The sequence below is a fragment of the Orbicella faveolata genome, unplaced genomic scaffold, assembly GCF_042242905.1.
Source record: "Orbicella faveolata isolate gen_17 unplaced genomic scaffold, um_ofav_v1 contig_35, whole genome shotgun sequence".
NCBI classification, from domain to species: Eukaryota; Metazoa; Cnidaria; class Anthozoa; order Scleractinia; family Merulinidae; genus Orbicella; species Orbicella faveolata.
Window position 1 is genome coordinate 5,401,164 of NW_028301564.1, and position 10,091 is coordinate 5,411,254.

At 37.5% G+C, this 10,091-nt stretch overlaps 1 long non-coding RNA gene across 1 annotated transcript; it reads left to right on the top strand.

Moving 5' to 3' along the window:
• Positions 1 to 771: 771 nt before the first annotated feature.
• LOC149102744 (uncharacterized) lies at positions 772 to 9,219 on the top strand. The gene is made up of 4 exons (XR_016201871.1): positions 772 to 1,888; positions 3,963 to 4,035; positions 6,559 to 6,658; positions 8,291 to 9,219. It is a non-coding gene; the product is annotated as an uncharacterized LOC149102744 (long non-coding RNA).
• The last annotated feature ends 872 nt before the right edge of the window (positions 9,220 to 10,091 follow it).

The following is a 10,091-nucleotide window of genomic DNA, read 5'->3' on the forward strand; positions in this document are numbered from 1 at the left end:
GCGCTGGGGTTGACACTGACGCAATCAACTACGCTACCAAGTACACGACTAAAATGAAAGCAATATTTTCCCACTGTGATCAAATCAAGTTTAGTGAACCTGCACTTAAACCACGAACACCAGAATAACAGCATACCGCTGACCACTAACTATTAACGTCTTCCAACTGAAAAACTAGCTGTTGTCTGTCGCAAATTAAGCTGAAATCCAACTGTAAACATGTACCTGCAGATGGCTTAGTGCGCGCGCATAACAAGTTCGAGATACGCAAATGTTTTACTTACTGGGGAGGTGACAGGAAAATATGTAACGGGCAACGTAAAGGTTTTCCAAAAAGATCAATAGGCTGATTTAGCAAGAGAGTGGGAACGTCACTTGACGACGGCGCGCGCAGTACAAATACCCAAATATGGTCAGATGACGACTGCAGGGCGCGCGGAATAACCTGGATTCTGTTCTAATTTGACCATATTTGGGTATTTGTACTGCGCGCGCCGTCGTCAAGTGACGTTCCCGTTCTCTTGCTAAATCAGCCTAATGACTTTAAAACACGCGTGGCTACCCCTACATTTTATGTTGTGAAATGGAAGTGGCAAGCCTATTGTACACGTGATTAGTTTCTGGTTGTGAGCAAAAGGTATTTCGACTATTTTAGCTGAAGCAGAGGAAGGCTGTCAGAGATCCTAAAAGCGCCGTTGCAACGATTTTGTTATTAAAAACATACCAAAAATGGTTTTCATGTTACCATTTAACATGTAGTTTTACGATCTTTATAAATTTGTTTGCTTTTCTGTCTGTAAAGGCGAATTCTAAGGAAATCTGTGAAGAAATATCCTTTCCTTCTTTTTTCAGAAAAATGCTGATGTCAGCATTTTTGTTGAGATTTGAGGCTAATTATCTCGAAAAAATGCATGGCTACCCCAATTTTTCTTCTGGGATTCCAGTAGCCCTTGCAAGATCTACTTTTTCCGCGTGGACCTAACCTAGCGCAGAAACCTTTGTATTTAGTAGGCACCGTCCTTAATTGACCTCGGTCCCAATGTATGGATTCCTAGTTCAGTTGGTAGAGCATCGCAGCGGTATCGCGGAGGTCAGGGGTTCGTATCCTGTTGAAGCCCTGATTTTTTTTTTTTTTTTTTTTTTTTTTTTTTTCAGGCTTCTTCTTTCCAATTGCTTAAATTGGAAAATTTACTGCGATGATCATTCGTCACTTTAACAAACATGATTCCCGGGCGAGGTTTTATTCCGCGTTTTTTGTTCTTTTGGACCTTTTGCATTCAAAAGTTGGAATGTTTTAGCTCTGGTCACTGTTTTTTTTTTTTTTTTTTTTTCTGGAAATCGAGGGTGCTTACCAATTAGCAAAAAATCCACAAATTTCGGTTGAGAGTCAAATGTAACGTACAGTAATTTTCCGGAAAATCAGTTCGGACAATGTAGACTACTCAGAGGTAGTCCTCGTTTACCGTTCAGAACGGAATGGCGGAAATTTCCTTACCATTTGCTAAATTCCCCGGTTTGCAATTTCTCATTCGACAGAAAACAATAACGGGAAATCGAATTGCAAACGGTTGGTTTGCTGATTTTGGAAAAAACCCTTACAACGAGTACCCGCGGGTAAACACCCTAAACCAACAGACGGTTTACTTGAAAACGCGCATGCTCTTCGTTGACCTCGCAATGAATTTATTCAAAATTTGCAACACGTGAAACCAAGCAAAATAAGATGGATTAGGAAAGCGTTTGTGTTGCACGTAGAGTTGAAATTTTTAGGAATTCACAAGCTACAGAAGATCAAGAAGAACCTTTCGCTTTGAATACGATATTGTAGTTTGTATTTGTATTTGCATCGACTGGAAATGCCGGTGCCGCTTACAAGAGCAAGCTCGAGGTAAGGTTGGCAAACGAATCGTCTTCAAACTCTCAGAAACGCCAAAGTTTAATTTAGTAGCTTGTGGATGGTTTCCTTTCTCGTGCTGGGCCTGATTTAATGTAACCTTTTATTCGTTCAGTTGTGCGTATTAAAAAATTAAGGGTGGGAAACTTGTTTTGGTGTAGGACTACTGTACAATGCGAAAGAAGAATGGCCGCTGTACATTTTACCATAAACACCTTGCGAACTTAACGCAGCCAATTTAGGCATATTCGAAAGTCTCATTTTTGCCCAGTTTTTCCCCGTACTATTAAGCAGCATTGTTCATTATAGGTTTGAAGTTTTTAGAGGTATTCTGTGGTTTTTAAGAGGGTGCACTCGGATTTATTCCCGGTGGGGGTGGGGGGGGGGGGGTTACTCCCTTATATGGGCCATATAGGTATGTGCGGCCCCAAAGGGTATGGTTTTTCAGCTGTTTTGGTTATAAATAGGGTATCGATTTTAGCTGATTTTGGCCAGTTTGGTCATAAATAGGGTATGGTTTTTGCACTCTAGCCTTGATATGGGTATGTTTTTAAAAAGAAGCCACTTTTTTGTCATTATCGAAAAGAAAATCAGCAAAAGCCTTCACAAATTATGTTTACGGTAATTTAACATTGGTCTGAACTAGGGAAGTTATTATTTCGCAGATCTGAAACAGGGTTTTGGTTTAAGGGTTAGGTCGTAAATAGGGTTTTGAATTTTTGGTCAGGTCATAAATAGGGTAGGGAATATCGCAGATTTTGGTCATAAATAGGGTAAGGGTTTTATGAAGTGGGCCGCACACCCCCACCCGATTTTTCTGGGAGTACCCCCCCCCCCCCCCTTGTGGATTTATTACATGCAAACCTTGGGTCATAGGGGTTTTATACCCCTCTCCCCCAACCCCAGGGATGTGAGGTTCTGACATTTGCATATTCAATAGAGAACAAATATGTCGCTATATGAGCCAATTTCAGTTTATCAAATGCCATTCCCATCTGTTGGTTCATACTGGAAAATTATTTCACTTTTAAAGCGATAAAGTTTATTCACACACATTGTTTTCTTTTTTTTTTATCTAGTATTTTTATTTTGTCTTACAACATAGGGTGGCGAATAATTTAGCTCTATTTAGTGGAGTTAATATTCTGAATGACTAATTTCTTCTATGAGATGCACCTCCAGGGAATCATGGTAGTTGTATTCATCTGGGACTGGATATTTATTTTGATGAATACAACTTCAGTTCAACCCCTGTCAAACTGCCACAATCAGGGAAATGATTAGTGACTGCTTAAAGGGGTTGGTGGCTTAATGTAGGTAAAAGCAATAGAAAAGCTCTCATGGGGACTCTGATTACTCCAGGACCACCTAATAGTGGTGCAGCCATTTAATAGGGATTCAACTCTACCATGATTCCCTATCTCATAGAGGAAATTTGCCACTGTGGATTACAAGAATTTCAGCAGGTACTCTGCAGTTGCAATCTTTCCAGTTTTCTCAATTTCATGTTCTTTTAGTTGAATTGGTGATTCTCCAACTTGAGATAGGCAGGGAATAAGAGAGGCTTTTGATACTCAAGGAAAACATTGTTATTGTTATTCCATCTAAGACAGACCCTACAGGTACAACTTCATAAATCAAACTTCCGCCATCATTTTTCAGCACTGAGCAGAGATAAATACCCTTGTCTCGGTTAGTTTTTCTCATTTGCATTACAATGTAATCCAAGGTGAATTTCAGGCAATTTCAGGCTGAAACTGCAAATAGCCCAAAATTACCAAGTTGCACACCTACTTGATTATACATGTATATTGTAATGCAAATGAGAAAAGTTAAAGTGTGAAAACAAGGGCTACAGTATATCTTTAAAGTACAATCAAGAATTGTTTTGTTACCTGCAACTTTATGCAGTTACATCAGCTGCCAGAAATTCTGGTCCTACCAACATGCATGGCTCTGTCCCATTTCCTATGTTTATCAATTGATAAACATAGGTTATCTTTGTCCTGTCTAATTCTTAGCATCATTGAAATGATTGAATGTAATTATATTTTGTTTGCTCCAACAGTTTTACTTCATTAACAATGGCAAAACTTACAACAAGATCGGAAAGGAAGTTAGCGGCATCATGATAGCAAATGGTGAGAACAGTTTTCTTTTGTTAGTAAAATTAGTATTCCTTCAACTGAGGGACTGTGGAATTTTTGGATTTTCTTGTTCTGAGAAGTCTTAAGCCCGGTTTTCACTAGCGACGCAAGCACAAGCGTAAGGACAATAATTGCAAACACAATAATTCTTATTTCACCGTGAAAATGGCCTCGACCTAGGCATAAGCACAAACACAAGTACAAACACAAGCACAGGGATCAAATTTTTTTCTTTTTCTTGTGCTCGCGCTTATGCTTGCCTTTGCACTGCAACAAGTGAAAACGAAATACCACTCAGGCATAACACAAGCACAAGGATATTTACCACACATGGTTATGGTTTGGCCAATGAAAATACTGGATCCAGATTACCTTGTGCCTAAACAGTTTTCCAAAATTGCAGAAGGTTCAGATGGTTTTGCTTGTGCTTGTGTTTGCGTCAAATTTCGTTTTCACCTGGGTCATCCCTATTGCTTGCATCTGTGCTTGCGCTTGTGCTTGTGCTTGCACTTGTGCTTTCACTTGTGCTTGCAATTGTGCTTGCGTCAGTAGTGAAAACCAAACTTTAGAGGCTCTCCCTTAAAGCAGCTTGTTTTCACTCCTTTTGGGTGACACAGAGAAGTAATTTGAGTAGGCTGGAATTGGCTACTCGCATCAAAAACTGAATTGCTTTGGAATGTGTCACCTTTAAATAAGTTTATAAATACTGGTATCTCGAAAGAAAATAATATTGTTGTTGTTTTGGAAATTTCAGCTAAAAATTTGACCATTAAGGGTGGCGATTGTATTCTTATTCAATGCTTCAGGTGACTTTACTAACACAACTCCCTCTTTTAAGCTAATAAAATATGGCCCAGCAAAAGTGTTCCCTCAAAAATACGACTCTTTTTGCTTACACTCATTTCCACTCACTTTGCCCCAATTTTTGTGGAGCCATATTATTTTATTCGCTTCACTCAATGGACTGAGGAAAACAAGGGACTGCTCTTAGTCTAACAAGCACATAGCTTGTCAACATTTTCACCCAAAGTTAACAATATTTTCACAGAAGTTAATTCAGTTTTTCTTATGCTCAAGTAGCTTGATTGCCTTTCGTGTATAGACTACACCAAGGGATCACTTACCCTAACCCTCACCCTACAACAGCACAACTCTACTTAATCGGACTCAACTCTACTGTACCTTCTCAAGTCAACTCAACTGTACCAAACTCGTTGCAACCCTATTGCAGTCTACCCAACTCTCCTAAACTCTACTATACCATCTCGACTCAACTTAACCAGACCCAACCCTACCCAACTCGACCCAACATAACTCAACTGGACTCGACTTGACCCAACTCGAGCCTACTCCACTAAGCTCAGTCCAACTGGACTACACCGTTTCATCTTGTTTAACTCTACTACACCATCACAACTCTACTCAAGTCAACTTAACTTGACCCAACTCTACTAAACCATCACAACTCAACTCAACTCCACTCAGCTCGTCCCAACTCAAGCCTACTCTACTAAGCTCAACCCAACTCAACCCAGCTGGACTACACCTTTTCATCTTGACTCAACTCTACTTTACAATCTCAACTCTACTCAAGTCAACCTAACTCGACCCAACTCTACTTTCACCATCACAGCTCAGCTCAACTCAACTCAACTCAGCTCAACTCCACTCAGCTCAACCCAACTTGAGCCTACTCTACTAAGCTCGACCCAGCTGGACTACACCTTTTCATCTTGACTCAACTCTACTTCACCATCAGAACTGTGTATTCAATGGAAAAGCAATCAAGTTTCTGACATTTACAGCCTTTATAAGAGAATACATTTTCTACGTAGGGAAAAAAAAGTCCAAAGGGGTCAGTGTTGCTGTCTTTTCTAGTGCTATGTGTTGCTGTTGAATTTTAGTGATGCATTTGATTCCCTTGTGGCTGATTAGAAATTCCTGTGTGGCTGGTTTTTGGGGTCGTGTCACCTGTGGCTTTTAACCCTCGGAAGGCCTCTGTACTATATGCCAGGTGCCCATGTGCACTGCAAGAATCTGTTCATGGGAATTAAGAAGAAGCAAACTACCTAGTGACATAAATCCCATTAATTTTTCCCCTTTACCTACAATGCAGTTATTCTGCATTCTTAACCCAGTAATTGAAAAAAAGGCAACATTCTTCTATTAAAAACAAAAATAGAGAATAGCTGAACAAGTGCTTCTTCTGAGAACAGTGAAATTTGACTCTCCTTAAAATTTGTTTGCTGTCGTATTGCAAGGCAATTATGTAGATGGCTTACAAACTTTGGCATGCAGACATGTGCCCAACAAAGCGAACTGGTCTTTTTAGCCGCGTTGACTGAAGCAGCCTTTATTGTGAAATTGTTTAAAAAGAATCTAAAAGAAAAATACGAGTCAGCTGCCTGAAGTTTTGGACCACAATTCTGTACAGTTCCTTAGTGTACCATTGTCATCTCCTTTAACAGGCTACGTGTAGCAAGGATTTATTTACTTGTATTTTGGGTTTTCCAACAGTTTCTGGATGACTGATTCCATTAACAGCAGTCAGGTCAGGCAAAGTTAACTAACAAAAAGATTGGAACAGGGAAGGACCTTATCTCTATCTTAGCAAATGGTGAGTACAGTTTCATTCTCTTTTTAGTAAAATGTACATCTTCTAGTGCATTTTTTTTAAATTTATTTTTCTGGGGACTTTATGTTCCATCATCTTCTAAATTCTTCTGGGAAACTATTTAAATTTACTGTATGAATTGGGCCAAGAACCTGTGATCAAAGGAGTAATCTTTTTTCCTTATACAAGGCTAGCTCTAATATTACCGTACATACTTTCACTGCATATGAACAGACCTTTACCGTAAGCAAGTAAATCACGGTTTGTGATGGAACAGGATTTGTGATTTCCTGGTGATTATAATTTCCAGAAATGATCTGTGAATGATCCATAGTCTTAAAAACTGACATGCACCTGAATTAATTGGCAGTAAGAAGGTTCACTCCGCTGACTTTCACTTTTACTCCTGAAGACCTTTGGAATGAGAATTACAGTTTGCCTCTTGAGGTCCATTCGGCATGCAGTGTTGACAAGTTTTAAAGCTGTCGTTATTAAATTTGTAACAAAATTGTAAATATTATTACAGTTTTAGCAAGATTTTAATATTGTAATTTTTATAATTTTATGAGGTGATTTGTTTTTATTTGGGGTTATGCAACTCTTTTACAAATTATCCTTATGGCTAATAGTTTGGTTTATTCTGGATATAATGTGGTGCTCAGCAAAGGGCACTCCAACATTTAGCATTTGCAAACTGTCCCTGGAGAGAGTTGTTAAAATGGGAGGGATTTTTTTGTTGTTGTGTTCATTGCTTCATTGTAATATGAAATTTTCGTGTTCCATGTCACAAGTTTGCGTTGACCTTGGAACTGGCATAGTTCCAGACTATATATTGCGGGCAATCGAATCAAAATGAAAACATTCTCTCTGGAATGAGAAGTTACAATCCTTTCAAATTCCGCTCTCATCTCAGTGATTGGAGGCCAGGCGATTTACTCCAAACCAAAAAAAATTCAAGAAATCAACCTTAAAATTTTTGACAGTTCATGGTAGTTCGGAGAGCTGTTTTGCAAAGATTTTAAATACTGGCACCATACATTTTTTTTAGCTGAACGATTTAAATTGTTTGAAAAATTCATAAACTCTACCGCATTTGCGATATTTCCAAGTTGGCGAATACTGAAGAATTCTTTCACCAATTTTCATTGTTTTGCTGTTAAAGTTCAGTAAACGTTACTATGACAACACTTGAGTTCTTCAAGATTTCTCCCAATTTAATTCGAAATTTCTTTCGTCAATTTGAAGAGATTTCAAAAAGGATTTTCAAATTCAAAAGCTATCAATTTCGCAAAATTAACTAGGCGCTAGTTTACGTTGTAATACAATAGCTTTAAAATTAATTTAGCACAAAACCTCAAAAGATTGTTTTAGATGCTTTACGATAATATGAAATGCCAGGAATAGATGTTGCTTTGTAAAATTTGAAACTTGCTGTTGAAGAACACAAGAAGGTTGCTAAAAATAGCATCAATTCTAGTCAATAAAAATATTAACCTTCGCATGGGTTGTAATTTCACCAAGCTGAGATTCATGTTTCGTTTAACTAGGGGAATAATACACTGTAACCCTTTGGCTTGAAACGGTATGTACAGAAAATGCTTTAAGACTCACTTTATATGTGATTTTTCCTTCTAGGTTCAAAGACAAACATCAGAAAGCTCAGTGGAACCACCAAGGAGCGAAGCAAGACAAAGGAGATTGTAATAAAATGTTTTTTAGCAGGAAATTGTACGGGATAAATGTTGTACTTTTAAGGTAGCCGAGGAAAAAGTCGACAAAATTGTCTTGGATTAAAAATTTTCCGCTTCCTTTAAAAGCGAAGGAGAAAATAGTTAGAAAAAACTAACTTTTTTGACGACATTATTGTCTTGGATTTCAAAAAATACGCTTTCAAGGCGAAGGGGAAAAACAGTCGGAAAAAACTAAGTCTTTTGGCGGGAAAATGCTTCTTGGTGAATGATATTGCGCTTTTAAAAGAGGCCAAAAAAGTCGGAAAAAAACTAAGTCTTTTGGCGGGAAAATTGTCTTTGGGAAAAAAATTCTGCGCTTTCGAATGGTGTCTGCTTTTGAGTCAAAAATATATTACGTCTTTTGGCGGGAAAAATCTTGCCTTGTGCAACCGATTTGACCCATCAAAGTCAAAGTGTATGTTTGATTTCTGGCTAGACTCTGTTCAAGAGTGCAGAATTTTTTTTCTTTTTGGCAACCCTGCATAGTCAAAAAATAGTAAAAGAGATAGCCTACATTTCGACTAGTTTCCAGGCCCCTTTTAAAAGCGCAATATTTTTTTATTTCTTTCGTAAAATGAAAAACAAAAGAGAAATAAACAAACAATGGTTGTAAAATATTTTGTTGTTCAACCATACTGATGTAATTTACAAGTTTTATTAAGGTATACTTGTTTACGTACAAAAAAAAGTTTACATATTAAAGAAGCTGAAAAAGATCAAAGTCTGAAAATTGTTTGTAGAAACTAATTATAGTAAGACGAAATAGCTAATCTATGAAAAAGCAAGTCTGAAACATCTAAAAAATATTACAAGGATCGCCAGAAATAAAAATAATTCTTGTAAAATCTAATCGCAAAATAAGAAATAGAGTAATCGAAACTAAGTACAAGAAGTGAAAAAATCCTGCTATTTTTACGGAGTATTCGAAGTTATTGCTTATACATTGAAATAAATTCAACCTGGCTCGTAGCTCTTTTTTACATCAGTTTCAAGTAAACATTTGCTCTGGTTTTGAAAATAAATTGCGTCGACTTAATCCGTGATAGTTATTTTCGCAAATATATTTGTTGAAGGTTTTGTAAGCATTAGGTGCAAATTAAATGCGGATCCATGTTGTAAATTAAAACCACAGAAAATACAATTGATAGGCAAACTTAGCTTTTAACAGTTGCTGAAAGAAAAGATTTTTGCTGATTAGGTTAGTGCACAACGAATTTGACTCTAATCGAACAGCAAAATCTGGCGAGATATAAGACAATTTCAACTGACTTCATGGTAAACAAGCGAATGAAAATGTCTAAGGAAAATATTAAGTTGCATGGTCGGCCAAACAAATCCATGTAACAAACTGAAACGGTAAGAAATACACCATTCTTTATCCACTAGCTTAAAGTTTTCAAAATTTGATTTATTGAAGGATTTCGAGTGCAGTTTTCAACTGAAATCAATCAGAGGAATTTTGCGAGATTCAAGACAATTTTAGCTGTAAACAAGCAATTTCTTCCACTTAGAAAGAAATTAGTTGCATGGTCGAAAGAAATCCAGGATATAAATCGAAATGACAAAAAAAAAAATCAAAATTTGAGTGAGGAATGTGGCGAGATTCGAGACAATTTCAGTTGACTACAGTAAACAAGCACACGACAATTTCTTCCAAGAAATTTGTTATAGTCTGTGGTTTCAATAACATGGATCCGCGTTTATTC